The sequence below is a fragment of the Syngnathus leptorhynchus genome, chromosome 4, assembly GCF_054491065.1.
Source record: "Syngnathus leptorhynchus isolate UIUO chromosome 4, UIUO_Slep, whole genome shotgun sequence".
NCBI lineage: Eukaryota > Metazoa > Chordata > Actinopteri > Syngnathiformes > Syngnathidae > Syngnathus > Syngnathus leptorhynchus.
The window spans coordinates 13,264,965-13,281,840 of NC_141198.1; the positions used below are offsets into that span (position 1 = coordinate 13,264,965).

The following is a 16,876-nucleotide window of genomic DNA, read 5'->3' on the forward strand; positions in this document are numbered from 1 at the left end:
CAAAACTAAATATAAATGATTGCCATCATAAAATATGTCATTTTCTTTCTTTTTATCTCTTACAATTACCAAACTAATGAAGCATTTCTCCTCATTCCCGTTAGTAATAAGAGCCAGCCTGCTGTGTTCGCATTGTAATTTCATCTTGCACTCTAACCCTAAATGAATACATACGTCATGTGGTTTACATGCTGTTTCTGTATTAGTCAACCCAGCGTTCTGAGAGGGACGCCTCTAATTTCAGTTTTTGATATCCTAAGTATGCTTCATGCTTGCGGTGGCAGGGAATGTTGTGCACGGGACAAACCCATAATCTCGTTAGCGTTCCGGGTCTGTTTGCCAGACTGCAGACGGCATTGTGGAATTTTCCAGTTGTTCACGAAGCTCCGCTTACAGTACAGATTAAGAAAAAAAAGTGAAAATATCCAGTACTGTAAGTCCATAAAACAAACCTTGTCAACTGATATTAGTCATCTGCACGGTTACTGCAGGTTGACACTACACGATGCGATCCAACTTCATGTGCATATAAATTTGGTGTTTAAACATAATCTATACAGTTTTGTCGTAGTTGACTTAAAGTTCAATTAACGTTTGTAAAGTTAACATTTATTTGAATACAATGTATTTAATCATAATTTAAGTACAGTTTTTCATTTTCCTATAATTCAGCAAAGTGTTAATTACTTGAAAACAGTTTTTTCATTTTTCCTAAATTTAAGCAAAGTTAATGTTAAATATACTTTTTATGAATACAATTTCTACCTCATCTTTGATAAACATTTGACTGTATTTTGATGTTGGTTATGTAATAAATACTCGGAGAACCAATTTCATAATACAGTAGACTTATCTTAGTATAACAGTGATTATTTCAACAACGTCAATTGAACCCGTCTACCTCTTAATGTAGCCATGCCCACACACGCATACATATCGGATTACCCTGTCATGAGCTAGAATACACACATCAGGGTCTACAGGAGTTCAAAGTTCTTGGGTGTCCTCGACACTGAAGCGAGTTATTTTAGTCCCCCCATTGACCTAAATTACCTTTTAAATTGCACCCTTTGTGTCCAGACCCAATAAAGGGATGTAATCATTTCTTAACCTTGTAATATATCTTAATAGTAAAGCATGAGTTTCTGCATTAACCTCATTATCCCCCAAATTGTTTGGAGTTCATTTAAAAAGCTACTGCAGATGTTTTCCTGTTCCACATTTGTATTAGTGATGTTTTAACAGCCAAAATTGATGACTGTGTCAAATTGGCTATTTTCTTTGAAGTGGAATTAAACTCTACCACATAAGCGGCGGTTTGCGTCGCAGGCAAACTATAGAGGAATGGCAACCTCATTTCCCAAGTTTACCACAAGGTTCAAGCATGCATAGCCTGTGGTCAGAGTGTTGCTGTACACTCTGGTAATGTCTGTCTGCAACCCGCCAAACTTCCTCCTCTTCCTCTCCCAGGAAGTGTTCGCCTCCGAGGCCTTTGGAGCTAAAGGTGGCGGTCTTTGTCGTAGCCCACAGTAAACCACATCCAATGTGATTCGTATGTCCCTTAACTCTCGTCTGGGCTTCATTTGTATTCTCTGACTGAGGTCAGATCAGACCTAAAAAAAAAATCTGTCATTGAGATTGAGCTCACGTAGTGTGTTCGACAAGCTTGGAAATGTTGCATTTCTGCATTTTGAATGACATAAAAACTGAGGACTGTCCACAAACAAGACATTCTCACGATACTTTGTCATAGGTTTAGTCAGAGGTTTTTCCCCCCTCCCCTACCGTAAAGCAGTCTGCAAACTTACTCAGGCTAATGTGGAGCTGCAGGCTGAAGTGCGGATAAATTAAATCTCCACATGTATCCCATTATCCCAACACAGTATGCCATCGACATTCTCTTCTAAAATAAATTCCATAAAAAAGAATGGGATATTTTGTCCGCAAGTGTGTCCCGTGGCTACCTTTTTTTCCTTGCCGTTAGTTTCCACATCAGTATTGGGTATTTCAGTAAATTAGTTATAGGGAGGCCTACAGAATGAACCAAGAATATAGAAATTGGGATGGGAGTGTTATGACATGCTATGACAGACAACGTGAGCAGGAATGTGAAATATTGAATCAAGGGAAGTCAAATTTCTCGATCTGGAAAAAAATAATTCTTTGCCACTCTCACCATGGAAACAGGAGTCTTATATTGTAAAGATCTGATGATATTAACAAAGGCTGATGATATTCCAAAATGTGATTTTTGATTTTTTGTTTTCAAGGTTGACCTGCTTACAAAATACGGATTTTGCCATATTATTAGTATTATTATTATGAGTATTATTAATATTATTATTGAAACCTTACATGCTATAGAAAAACAAAACAAGGGCAGATTCAAAATCAGTACCCAAAGAAATAACCTAGAAAAACATTCGTGTGTCTGTGATTACCAAATGTTTAAATTTTTAAGAATGTTCAATTTATTTCATCCCAAAACCAAAAACTACAGTTCAGTGACATATAATGTAATGCAAACTAAACTTAACTCGAGAGAGAATGCTTCCGTGCAGTAGTGAAAAGGTCACATTCAAACATCAAGGTCCAATGATTAATTTGAACTTTTCCACCAAACCTAGTTAATCTGTGGAAATGGTCAAAAAGCAATTTGCAGACATATGGAGCACCAACGGCAGAATGGTTCAGGTTTGGGCCCCCCGGTGCACGAAAGTTGAGATGCTCAGAAAATTGGGCTGGCCTGCTGCAGTCTGGGCTTTATTCCAGAAAGCCTGAAAACGTTCAGTGTCGATCCGTCATCCCCCCCTTAGTAAGCGAGCTGCTCGCCACAGAATCAGGTGGTTGCAATTAGAGAAAATTAGCCCCGCTAATATGATTATTATAAAAAGTATTTTATGAGGGTTGCTGGTGGTGTTTTGCTGAATATACGCCAGACAGGATGCAACATTTTTCACTGGCAGACAAATTACCCATTTGCATCTTAAAAGGAACTCGTTGGCTATTTTGCAATTCCTCATCAGCACAATTAAGCCCATTTATTCCTTGCAACTTTTTCCAAAACGTCCTTTTTCTTCCCCTCGGCCAGCTAGCTCCGTGTCAGCGCGACAGTGCTGTATCATCTTATTAAATAAAGAAGCCAACTAATTTAATAATAAATTCCTTCTGCGCCGCAGAGGTCATTACCTTGACTCATGGAACAAATCCATTTAATTTTCAAGTAAACAATAAACACTTGTTGATCTAATAAGAAAATGTAAGAAGATTAAAAGAGCAGCGGACACGTAAATGCAAATTGAATCAGCGTGTTATTGATATTAAAAACTGATAACGTCTCAAAGAAAATGTCAAAATATCATATCAAGATTTAAACATCTGGAAATTTGAGGACATTTTCAGAATTGTCCTTTGCAGTAGCTTTTCATTGTCTTCATTGCGTAATTTTTCTTTGTATGATCATATTTTGTCAAATTTGACCGTTGCAACTTTAATGAAACATTTGAGCTGAAAAGATGCTGTTAGTTAGGTAATATAAACTTTTTCTCCTGGTTAAACTTGGTCAGTGTTAAATTTGCTGACAAATATTCCAGTCATCTCACGAGGCACGCCGCCGGTCCTTCAGAAGCGAGTCCTGGTCAGAATGAGCTCCCTGTAGAGGTGCTGAAGGAAAAGCCTGAGCAGGTGATCCTACCTGCAAGCATTGTTCCTAGTTTGTAAAGTCCTCCGGATTCAATTGCCAATGCCCTCGCTGCTTTGATACAGTTGCTTGGATACCGAGTCCACCTGGACCAGCATATTGTCGCAGCATGCTGCTTTTCATGTAAGGCAGACACTCAACCCAGTTTTTTTTTTTTTTTGGTCCCTTTTCTCAACCTCCCACTCTATTGATATTTTACTTTTTTCTTTTTATCTAGCAAAAAAAACAAAAAACATCACCACCCACATCCCACCTACTTTAAACCTCCCTCAAACTTTGCTCTCTGATGAGGCTGCCCTGCCCGTGTACTGCTCTAATCACTTCTGCAGACCGTCTGAGGGTAAACGTGTGGCCGAACCAACCAGTGAGAGAGGGCGAGGAAGCTGGATGGAATAATTATAAGCTAGATGACTGATGGGTCATAGCCCGTGACTGTCAGGAGGTGTACGGCTTAGGGTTACATGGGCCAAACCCTGAGAGACTACACAGGAGAGAGAGCGACCGAGGTGAAAATCATGATGTGGAAAGGGCACAATAGTTTCATTGTATGCTTTGATATCATAAATTATCTTGTCAACTCATTTGTTTTGAAAATTTTGTTGACTCAAAAACTCCCTGGATGCAAAGCTATTAACATACACGATCACGGTAAGAATTGTTGCCACTAAATTGATATATACTTTTCTCAGTGTTCATTTTAAACATGGATAAAAAGAAAATAAAGAATAAAACATTGCCGGTCCTGTTTACAAATCCTTACTTGCACTGGTTCCCAGTCAGTTGTAGAATAGATTTTAGAATTCTGTTTATGGTAAAAAAAAATGATGAAAAAAGAAAAATCACAAAATCTCTTCACGGTTTGGATCCTGAATACTTTAAAGAAACACCCAGTCTGGAGTGTGCTAAAATATTTTAAATCCAGGTTCAAACCATTTTTTTGTATTCCTTTAATTAAGGTGTTTTTTTTTACTTAACTTTTATTTTATTTAACTTTTATTTCTTTACTCTTAAATTCTTCAAATGTATTCTGTTAATGTGTAAATGTAGTCAATGTACTCTGTAATTGTGTCAAGTTTATCAATAAAATCCCATCAAACCTCCAAGACAATTCACGGCTGATAGAACTCAATTTATTTCTTTTAAACACAATTTATGCTGATATTATTAGCATCATTATGTCTATTATTTCAAAGTGCACTTCCATTTCAGCGTCACCCACAAACAGGTTGCAACATTTGTCTACGGTAGCCGCAGCTTAGGGAGCAACCGCATGAATAAAAGATGACTCGGCGTGTCGTTTAGCCGATTCCGCATCAAATGTGTATGCTGCGTCTCGCTTGAATAATGTAGATAGGTCCCGTCGAAAAGGTCAGCGGATATTACCTTTCATTTTGAGATTCACTGCGTTTTCTCCAAACATGTGGCGTCTAATGCAAACAGCATGAAGTCAGGAGGCCTCTCGGTAGACGCCCACGTAGAGACGAATCAAAAGATACATTATAAAATTACACAAGTTCACTACGTGTTTCTTTGACTTTTTGTCCTTTCTTAAAAGCAAACATGGCTGCAGGATATTCTTATTTATCTCGGCAAAAGAGGTCATGTTTTTTGTTTTTCAATGCAGTTTCTGAATTATACAGTTCTCGAACGCCTCGACAGATGTATGGTGTGGATGGAGGTTAACCGTTATGTAAAAATGCGTGCGCAACAGGTGCAATGTCGTAGGAAAATCTAAACGAGTATGGTTTGTTTTTCTGTTTTTTTATTTTAAATGGTAATGGTAAAAACTAGGGTTTCAAACTAGGTTTAAGGTTTTAAACTAAGGTTTCAAACTAAGGTTAGGGTTTCAAACTAGGGTTAGGGTTTTAAACTAGGGCTTCAAACTAGGGTTTCAAACTAGGGTTAGGGTTTTAAACTAAATTTTAAAATATGGTTACTTGGTTCTCTTCAATGATTGTTTAAAATGGACACAAACATACCTCAAAAGTTGCTATTGCGACGAGTAACGGGGTCAATCCAAATTTATGTCACATTTGGCAGTGATTTCAATCTTGTGAGGTACACAATTCACCTTACTCTCTTTTTCAAATGCATTGGGGAATATTTAAACGTGACATTTAAACAAGAAACCTTTTGTATTCTAATGAGAACTGACAGAAGAGAACCGAGGTCGAGCCCGGGCGCTACAAATCCAGGATGGACAAATCACAATGCACTATAAAATTAACTGCAAAGGGTTTACCTCCCAAGTGCAATTTAACATAAAAATCTGTTCCTAACAAATATTATTTTACCTCTGAAACTTCCCTGAGCAATAAGTCTATATCAATAACAGTAGCTACTGAAAGTCTGTTAAATAACAGATATACGTAAATGATTTCTGCCCCCATTATTTTTTCCAGATAAGTCCCATCAATCATCTTCTCAAGCTCCAAATACCCACAACATTTTAAAAAATCAACCGCTGAAATGGTTCTTCACTACTTTAATGTTTTCTTTTTAATTCATGACAGCCACACAAGAGCAATTAGGAGGTGAGGCCGACGATGCGTCGTCACGGGAATCAGCTCAGGGACTTCTGCTCTTGTCAACATTGATTAATTCAGCGCCACACCAAACTTATTTGTCCCTCGGAGGGCCGGTTTGTCATTTGCACTTTGCATGATCGCGTTGAAGCGGAGATCATATGAGATGTGATTGACAAGTGATCCGAGTAGTCCGAAGCGGAAGGAGGTTGTTAAGTCATCATTCCCTTCACCAGATGACTCTGAAAAGAAATTCATAAAATGTTAATTCATGTGACGTCTTAAATGGCTGTGACGCTGTTTTTGACAAGATACCCAGTTGTCACCTAAGTTGATTGCCTGATTGTACTTGTCAGCAAATACACAACCTGGGAATCTGCACAAAATGTGCAAAAATCCTCTCATGCACAAAGCAGATCGTTCATGAATGCACATAACTGGAGTACTTTAAATATAAAACATTTCTTTTAGCCTTAAGGGTTTCACTTTTCAGTCTAATTATGAGGATTGATACAACATTCATAAGCCCCTTATGGATCGAGCATCCATCAATGATTTACGCTGACACATTTTTAACAAGTCACTAAATATTAATCGTTCCCTTCAAATCAAAAGGAGCAGGATTTAATATTCAATGTGCTGCTCAGTTATCTTAGCCAGACATTATATTCCCGAGATTATTTCCTTTTTTTGTTGTAGTTTTTACGAGTTTAGAAATATCTTGATGCCTGAGGGTTAAATTGAGGCCCAAAATCAAATACCAAGGTAAATTGGAATTCAACATTTGAGGAGAACGTGCAGCCTCTCGTGCGACATACTGAGGCCTCTGCATATCAAACATCTGTTCTAAAAAAGTTGGGACCATAACCATCAAACCAGAAGTTGGTCGAATCTAACTTGTGATCGATTCGTGCTCAGGTTATCGTCCAGGATGCAGTCGTTGGTGCGCTCAGCTAGCCCAACTCTTGTCAGTTGTGAGTTTTCCCTCCACTGGCTTTGTCCTGTCAGCTTTGAAACAACTTCTATCAGCGTCGTCTTCGGCTCTCGCTTTCAATATTCATCTGGTCTTCTCACTGCCTGTGATAGTGGCCAATACAGCGGCTGTCTCCACCCATTAGAGTTCAATAAAAGTCCTGTTAGAGCAGAGAGAGTGGCGCATTTGTCAAAGTGAGGACGAGACACTTGTGCACAATGTGTGTCTGCCTTAATGCATCTAACGACTCTGTGCCAGCTTCACCGTTCCCACTTTTCAAGCAAATGCCTAAAAAAAAGTCCACTTTATTCATTTGTCCTTCTTTTGCTTAAATCTTAAATATATGTCTGCATTTATCTACTTCTGTAACATTACAGCTCCATAACACAGTTAGACAACAGCAATGTCAGTTCTACCACAGAAAAACCCCAAAACAAAACAAAAAAATGATTTGAGATTTCTTTGTGTGTTTTGAAAGATACTATTTACAAATATTTTGTCAGCGAAAATGTTACAAACAACTCTCTGTGTGATGAAATGCAACCGCGCACCACTGCAAGATGCAACCACAATATTTAACAAATAAATAAATAAATAAATAAATAAATAAATAAATAATTACCTCCCTGACAGTGTCAATCAAAACTGAGCCTGAGTTCATAATGTATTGAATATGTCTAGGCATTTTTTAAGATACTTTTTAACCTCAATTATAGGACACACATAGTCCACACACAGGCTATCTGGTGAATAAAACATCTGGCTTGTGTTACCTTGCGCTGTATGATTTACACTCTGCGGCAGGCAGAAGGTTGAAACTTTAGCCGCACGTAGCACAGTGCATCGTTCCAATCAGGCTCACCATCATCTGTTTATAGATCGCCTGGACCAGCTGGTGAAAACTTCCATTTGAACTCGACTCATTTCCTGGCCAAAGACCAAAGAGGCTTTTCCTATTTTTTATGTTTGGCGTGACAATGTATTACCTTAGATGCTGTTTGAATGGACCACTTGCCTTGTGAAACTTTTATTTTGTTAAAGACCGATTTTTTTTTTTTGTGCACCCCCACCACCATTACACGAATGCTATCAATTGCTCAATATTTATTCTCTGTGTAAACTAATTTAATTTCATATAAACTATTGACCTAAACTTTGTTTTTTTTTTATGTTGGCCAACGTGATATTATTTATTTTACAGCATTTCACACAACAGATGAAATTGCTTAACCTTGCACGTGCATTTACAAACAATCCAGCCGCAGAATTATAACGCTTATAATCCTCATTAGCATTTAAATTCCCACACAGTCTTTTATTGGACCAACAAATAGAAACCTTGTGTTACGCTCCAAGGATTGAGTCTTATGTTTCAAACAAGAGTTCCTATAATTGCTGTAATCTAGTGTGGCCACATTCAAGCAAGCAAATTGAAACATACAAAGTAATCCCTGATTAATTTCATCTTTTAAGTCGATTTGCAAAGTGGGCTAAAATAATAATTTTAGAATGGATCTGTAAACCGACCACATTCAAGTGGCAAGTTTGCAACACTGTGACGTTCTACTCTTTCTGTCATGCGTATGGCTGAACTTGACAGATGTGCAAGCACCATTCAAAGTGTAAATGAGCTGAATAGGAAAGTGCATTTTAGTGTGGGGGGGGGGGGGGGGTGGCACGAGAGGATGGCACAGAAGGAGAGAGAGAGAGGATGAGAAAGCAATGATGGTGTAAATCTCTATGGGAGCATGTCGTCTCCTCCCTAATGGAAATGGAAAAATGCATTTTCATGATTCATGCTGGGCATTTCCACTTATAGTCTGCAAATCATTAGAGCACAAGATGTCATATTTCTGTGGCCTAAATGGCAACCCAAGTGTTCAAACGCTCGGAAAGTGGGGGAAAGAAAAGCTAGAGTGAAGACGAGAGGGATGAAGAAGACAGACGAGTGGTTTAAGACAAAGTGCTATAGTTTTGACCTCTGTCGCTCAAGACATTTTTTCAAACAACACACATTTCCTCAGATAATATATTAGCTCAATAATGTTACCAAAATATGAAGGACGCAAGTTTATGTTTTGAAATGTTAAGGTTAATAGTCACTCTCTGCCTCAATGCTGTATTTGCATATTTCATTAAAGCCCTTTGCTTCCATCCTACGACTTCAAGCGACACCGTCCATGGGTCGCCAGCTCTTTGGGACAATTTAAATCATCATTAAATTGAGCCGTGATTGCTTTCGCCTAGTTTGGAGGACACAAAGGTCACAGTGCTAATATTTATGCTCTTTCTAGCATATATAGGGACCATAAATCATATTTTCACGGGCGAGAATGAGTACTGAAGGAGTACAAATGTGACCCAAGGGATTTCCTAGGATCTGATTGGAGGATGACAACATCATCGCCCTGATTACTCTTATGTGCGGAAACAAGAATTAAGAAAGTTATGTGACATAAGAAAAATATAGTGAACTACAAATATTTATACATATTCACAAGAAACTAGGCCAATACATGAGACTTAAGTTCAGTCATCTCCTCTGCCTCAACCTTTTATTTGCTTAGTGTATCCCAAAAAAGAAAACTATACACTGAAAAAAATGTTGTGCTGAATTTACACAGTTTTATTTTCTCAAGTGGTAGCCTAATAGTGTCAGTAGTGTTGCCTATCAGGTTTATAGATTCTAAATGGTCACTTTTGCTTTCAAATATCTTCCAAACTGTTCCTACCAGCTAGTTCCTCCTTTCTTATGCCAAGTGAGGGCTGGCATTCTGGAGGAAGTGGCAAGACTGTAGCGCCCTAAATAAAGCACTGTGAGTCACGTAGGCCAATGACGTGCGTAGAATTGGACGATGGCTCTCATTTGGATACTTAAGAAGCAATAACCGGAAAATTTTCTAAAATTGTCAGCCTAATTTGAATTTTTGTATCTGCCAAATGTTCTGATCTGTCTTACCAACGGCTGTCAACAATAGTGTGCGAAGTCGCACATTTGGATTACATCAGAGTAGCATCATCATATTTGTTGTCGCTGTAATTAGTTGAGGGGTTATGGGAGTAGATGACGACGGGGATTGTGGGGATGCAGGTATATGTGTGTACGTGCCTAAAGATAACCATTGTATGTTATCAACCGAAGAGCCTTTTACTTTGAGTAATATTGGATTATTTACATGTGTCTGCACACCGCTCTCCTCATCACAGATGGCGCGACGACGGATGCCAGCGTGATGATTCTTCCAACCTCCGTGGAGAGCCAGAATGAATTTGGGCGCTCTTGGAAGAGCCGGATGACAGAATGAGGCACAAATTACACTTGTTAACGAAGGACAATGAGTGTGTGACTTGCAGCTGTCTAATCTCATCTCTCTCAAGCACGCAGTGAACATGGAGGAGGAGATCTGACGTTCGGAGCCAAGAACACACGTTCGTTCGTGGGCCGTCATCTGTTTGGAGATCTGGCACGTCAGAGAGCACATAACGTTATTTATTGACTTGCTTGATTGTATTATACCTGAACAAAATGAAAGTATTTTATATTATTATTATTATTATTATTATTATTATTATTATTATAAGCTATTTTATATTAGGTTTGGTGCCAACTTAGCCAACTTGGAAATTCCCACAATTATATAAATCTAAAAATGATAATAATTTAAAACTCCCTGATGTTTACTTTTTTTGGCATCGTGAGAAGCTGTACTATGAATGCACTACGGCCTCCAGAGCTTCATGGACCAATCGCAAGAGGCGTGGATTTGAGATATTAGACTTTTTAGCAGTGTGTGTTGCCAAAAGCAATGACTAGTGTTTTCTCTGAGAAAAGTTTAGTAACTTTGCAGGATCAAGTTGAATTATTTAACTTGAGGATGTGATTTATTTTCTCCTCCTCTCTCACGATTGCGTTAACGCTCAGTCAGCAGCGTGTTATTTCCAAAGTCTGCTCGAAATATACGTTAAAACAGGTAGACTGGATGCTACAAATTGCCTTTCATTGGGTTGTGTCTGGCTCATTAGCTGCTCTAGCCAGTTTAGGAAACTACACGAAACCATTAGAACACCAGTCAACTCCATTTTCGGGCTCATTTGCAGCACTTATGAATGATGTGGCATTGAGACCTCACACGTGTATTAATAGATTCATCAAACAATTGCATTTAAAGGAAAACTGGGTCACCAACAAACCAAAAAGGTGCAAATGAAGAAAATAAACAGGAAAAGTCAGTCAGCTTGTCTCACACTAATGAGCCTGTAACTTTCCTTTGGACTGCGTTAAGACATCCAAAGTTGACCTTGCAGCGCCCAGTCACAATTAATTACCGCAATGACTCAGCACGTGGGACAGCCAGCTTTGTCCTACAGCACACTGTGAACGCGAAAGCTCTGACATTTTGAGAAATCGCAGCAGAGAAGCAGACTGAGGTTTGCACCAACTGTCTTTCTTGGCCTGCAATGGCGGGGCCCTGTAATATTCAGCACATTTCCTACACAGCTAATATCTTCTGGACTGTGGCTGAGCCAGGACAAATATGCTCATTTCCAGGACCGGGACTTGGCTTGCGTCGGCGTCTCTTTGACAATTTATGGAAAAACAAGAGAATAGGAAGGAGGGGAAGTGTAAGAGTGATTTCGAGCGCCGCCGATAAATCATGGGACAGGCGACACTTTAAAAACTGTTCGCATCGTAATGGAGACTGCAAGGAATAAACAAATTACATTGTCAAAGTCAGGATCGTATAAAATATAGTTATCAAGCCACTTAGCTATTGAGTTACCGGATGATATTAAATCTTAAATTTATTACTGGTTTCCTCAAATCTCTGTCATGTCAAAGGAGCATCCCAATAATCTCCAAACTAGATTTATTGTCCTCTAGGATGTCTTGTGTTGTTGTGTTTATAATGGCATCATTTATTATTCTCAGACTTTTTTTCTGATAACGCCCCTCATGTTACTGGAACCTTCTGTTGCTTCTCATGCCATTAGTCACAGAGGAGAGACTATTCGGGACTCCCTTGGTTCTCAAGAAAATGTGGGGTCCCTCAAGGTTCCCTTCTCAGCCCATTGAATCTTGGCCCCATAATATTGTATTACTGTTTATAATCATAAGTATATAGCTGGCATGAGTGTTTGCACGAAAAAAAACATGGTGATTGAATTAATCCTCACTGGAATGAGAGGCTCTAACCACCAGTTAGCTCGTAAGCTAACAGACTTCCGGGGCTCCTGTAAACCAGGAGACAGGCCGGGAGCGAGCAACACTTTTAAATGTCAACAATGACCTATTCTGCAAATTGTGGCATCCAGAGAAGATGCATTTTTTGTGGTATAGGTATAACTGGCCAGATTTTCATACAGATAACCACAGATGTGAATAGAGGTGCTCCTGTATCACGCATTTTAGCTAACCTTTGGCAGGAGAAGCTGCATCACAAATGCATTTGCGATGTTTTTTCCAAAACAAATCTACAACCCCAAAATGTACATCAATTGTAATGGACCGCTAATCCTTTACACATTTTGCTCCCTTTGTAAGGGTCAAATTGCATTTTTAAATTTTCTCACTAGGTTTTTGTTTGAGTGTACGTACACACATAAACAGATATGAGCAAGCACACGCACAAAATGAAAACACATGTCTCCCTTTCAGTGGTTCTCATAGAAAAAGCATGTTGCTATTACTAGTCTACTGGATTGAACTCATCTCTGTTTCCCGGCTCGCAGCTCACTTTGGCTTAGTGTCAAACTGCTGCGGTTGCATTCTTGCGGAAGATTCTGGATGCGATTTGAGTTATCCCAACATTTTATGTATATTTCCCCAAATCTATCGGTCAATCGGAAAACACTTAAAGCGAACGCTTTGGGTTGTTTTTGGACATCCCACATGAAAAGGGCAAATATTTCAGTGATAAATATTGCAAGGTTGACGTGCCTGTCAGCGTGTAATAAACCATTTGGGCTGCTGAAATCTCACTTTGTGGATTCAAAGACGTCCATTGTCAGTAGACCTGTCATATTCCTCATTGTGTTTTGACATGAGAACACCGCTAGAGGAGACTAATCTCCAGGTCGAGATGGATTCGTTGAGAGCGCAGGATTCCCTACGGTCTGTTAGTAACGTTTTGGATTCTGTTCCCTTCTTTCTTACTCTTAGCCCGACCCTTTTCCTCTCCCAGGGACTGGACCACCTTGAACTGTTGGAAAGCAGCCCCCCTGCGTACCGACAGCATCTCTTAGAAACGTGTCATTCGGCTCAGAATGAATATCTTTCACCCTTTCAAACTCGACAGAATGAATTCTGACTGCTGAATAGGAAGGAAAGACTTTGACAGGAAAAATATTTACACCTCGGCAGTCTTAGTAATGGAGACATCCAACAGGCTACCCGCTGTGTGGGGCTTTGAAGGTCTACCAGAATATTTTTGCCTGTAGGCTATGCCATTGTGTTGTGTGGGTTTTTTTTTTTTAAGGCTATTGAATAATGAACTTTTTCCTTCATTTGCTCCGAGGGTGAGGTAAACAGCAGCACTGAAGAGCACTAATTGGACCAACAAGTAGGAATGTGGACTTTTGCACATTTTTACAATTCACAATAAATATAACCAGAGGTGACAATTTATTTTTAATGTGTGGAGTCAAATTAATTGTGTAAGTATTTTTTGTGGCCCTACTACCCAATCGAGAATTAACGTAGATTTAAGTCCAACTTCTAAAATGTACTACTGTACTATGCCGAAGCAATATCTTTAAAAGTCAAGGCTACATTTCTTTTACAAGATTTCACCTATGGATATGCATCTCCCCCTCTCTCATATTTTATGGTTCTTTCCGTTGTACCCCTGAGGTGCATGTCGTCTCAGCCTCCATCCCCATTTCACTTTTTAACACTCCATGTCAGAAATGGGATATGTCACTTCCCTCTGTAAATCTGAGTGGAACGCTGGCTACCCCTGGAAACACATGTTTTACCTTTGCAGAGCTGATGAAGGTTATAGCCATTCACTCATCATAACATGTTGCCCCGTGACATTCAACCGCACAAGAATGCAATTTTGCATGCACAAAAGCACATTCGCACGCCTGCACTCTGGCGCGCAACAGCTTTCAACTCAGCAAGAGCAAAAATATGTGTGAGGGCAACAGGCTTCAGATGGCGCCCTGTGGAGAGACTGTGAAATGTTATTATTTAGTGCTTGGCCAGTCGTCTGTGACAACATGAAGGTCAGATGTGGGGCTTACTCGAAGCCCTGCTTAACCAGAACATTATTTCACATTAGACATTGTTGGCAAATAGGTTCAATGGAATTTAAGTCTTACAATTTACTTGGGATGGATAAAAGCGGCACCGCCATCAGTTACTGCTGTTTGAGTAAGTTTATTTATGAGTAGATCCAGGCAAGAAAAACTCAAGGCAAAATCAAGGCAGTAAATTATCTCATTTCATAACAACTTAATTTACCACGCACATTCTGACCATTTTTGGTGAAATGGCTTTGCTCAACTTGTGTAGTGTGTGTGTGTGTGCGTGGATTCAGGGTCACTTTTGCAACACTGAAAGCAATATGTTGGCTGCTTCATTTCCCTACAGCACAATTAATGATTTTTCCGCTACGAGTCAGGATTATACATCAGAGAGCAGACAACCTGTGATAACCACCTTATCTCGTACACACCGCCTTGTCAATAAACTCTATTGGCATATTTTCATTGATCAAATGAGGCCACAGTGTCCGGATAACAAGCACTGCAACGGACACTACGGATTTCAAGATGAGACAAACAAGGACCTGTGAGTCATAAAGGAGTGAGGCAAAAAAGATCATTTTCCCCAAATGTATTTGGGGTTCTCATTAGCCGGTGATGCGTGTAGAACCTTCTGGTGAGTACAACTGCACCATCGCTGACTGCATGGCCCTGAGCACCTGCCGAGTGTCCTAGAAAAGCCAGAAACGACAATCTTGTCTGGAACAGGGGATACTGTGAACCAGTGACGTGCAGTGAGGTTCATGACTGGGGAGGCAATGACGTCACCCCCCAGTGATGTGAACGATTCGTTCAAAAGAACGAATTTTTTCAGTGAACGAGAGTGAACGAATCACTTCCTAAAGTGAGGACAAACAATCAGAAAGTGGGGGTGAGGGCGGGTGTGGCACTTTGAACTTTCCGTGAAGCTTTGACCATGATTTTTCCCTAATGAAGTGGCCTGTCATTAGGTACACCTGAAAATGGCAGTGTACCTAAGAAAGTGTCAGAGTGATGTCACAGATCAAACAGCCAATCAGAAAGTGGGGGTGAGGGCGGGTGTGGCACTTTTCACTCTCATTTAAGCTTTGACCTTGATTTTTCCCTAATGAATTGGCCTGTTATTAGGTACACCTGAAAATGGCGGTGTACCTAATGGAGTTTCCGAGTGACGTCACAGATCAACCAGTCAATCAGGAGGTGGGGGTGAGGGCGAGTGTGGCACTTTTCACTTTCACTTAAGCTTTTTCCCTAATGAAGTGGCCTGTGATTAGGTACACCTCATTTCCACTTCTAGGTACACTACACGAGGTAAAAATAAATAAATGGATGAATAAATAAGAAAGTGTAGCGAACGATTCGGTGAATGATTGAGCAAATCTTTTGAGTCAACCGATTCCAGATTCAGTTCTGTGTCATGTTGGAATAGCTGACTGGCTACTGACTCCCCCTCTCACTCTGCAAGAAGTTGGTTCGATCCCAGGTCTGGCAACATAACTAAGTGTGCTTTTTAGAATTGGAACCTCACTTTGTATGCGTATGCATATGCAAACAAATGCAAGACACTCCATTAGGTACACCGCCGTTGTCAAGTGTTCCTAATAACAGGCCACTTCATTAGGGAAAAATCAGGGTCAAAGCTTAAATGAAAGTGTAAAGTGCCACACCCGCCCTCACCCCCACTTTATGATTGGCTGTTTGATCTGTGACGTCACTTGGACACTTTGTTAGGTACACCACCATTTTCAGGTGTACCTAATTGCAGGCCACTTCATTAGGGAAAAATCATGGTCAAAGCTTCACGGAAAGTGAAAAGTGCCACACCCGCCCTCACCCCCACTTTCTGATTGGCTGTTTGATCTGTGAAGTCACTCGGACACTCCATTAGGTACGCTGCCATTTTCAGGTGTTCCTAATAACAGGCCAATTCATTAGGGAAAAATCATGGTCAAAGCTTAAATGAAAGTGAAAAGTGCCACACCCGCCCTCACCCCCACTTTCTGATTGGCTGTTTGATCCGTGACGTCACTCGGACACTCCATTAGGTACACCAACATTTTCAGGTGTTCCTAATAACAGGCCACTTCATTAGGGAATAATCATGGTCAAAGCTTCAAGGAAAGTGAAAAGTGCCACACCCGCCCTCACCCCCACTTTCTGATTGGCTGTTTGATCTGTGACGTCACTCGGACACTCCATTAGGTACACCCCCATTTTCAGGTGTTAACTCATATAACAAGATAAAACACATAACACATATTGTCATATAAAGCAGTTCACCAAATTTCAGATTTTTATGTTTTAATTGGCAAATATAAAAACAAGGAATAAAACACCAGACAAGTTTTAACAAATGTTTATTTAAAAATTATAATAATAATTCATCCATCCATTCATTTTCTGTACCACTTAGTCTCCACGGGGGTCGCG

The 16,876-nt window shown here is 39.8% G+C and overlaps 1 long non-coding RNA gene across 1 annotated transcript in view; it reads left to right on the plus strand.

The window, feature by feature from the left end:
* The window catches only part of LOC147058216 (uncharacterized), a 104,800-nt gene extending 93,464 nt beyond the window's left edge, over positions 1–11,336 (plus strand). The window contains exon 4 of the long non-coding RNA XR_015065919.1: positions 10,406–11,336. This is a non-coding gene — a long non-coding RNA (uncharacterized LOC147058216). The remainder of the gene's footprint in view (positions 1–10,405) is intronic.
* The last annotated feature ends 5,540 nt before the right edge of the window (positions 11,337–16,876 follow it).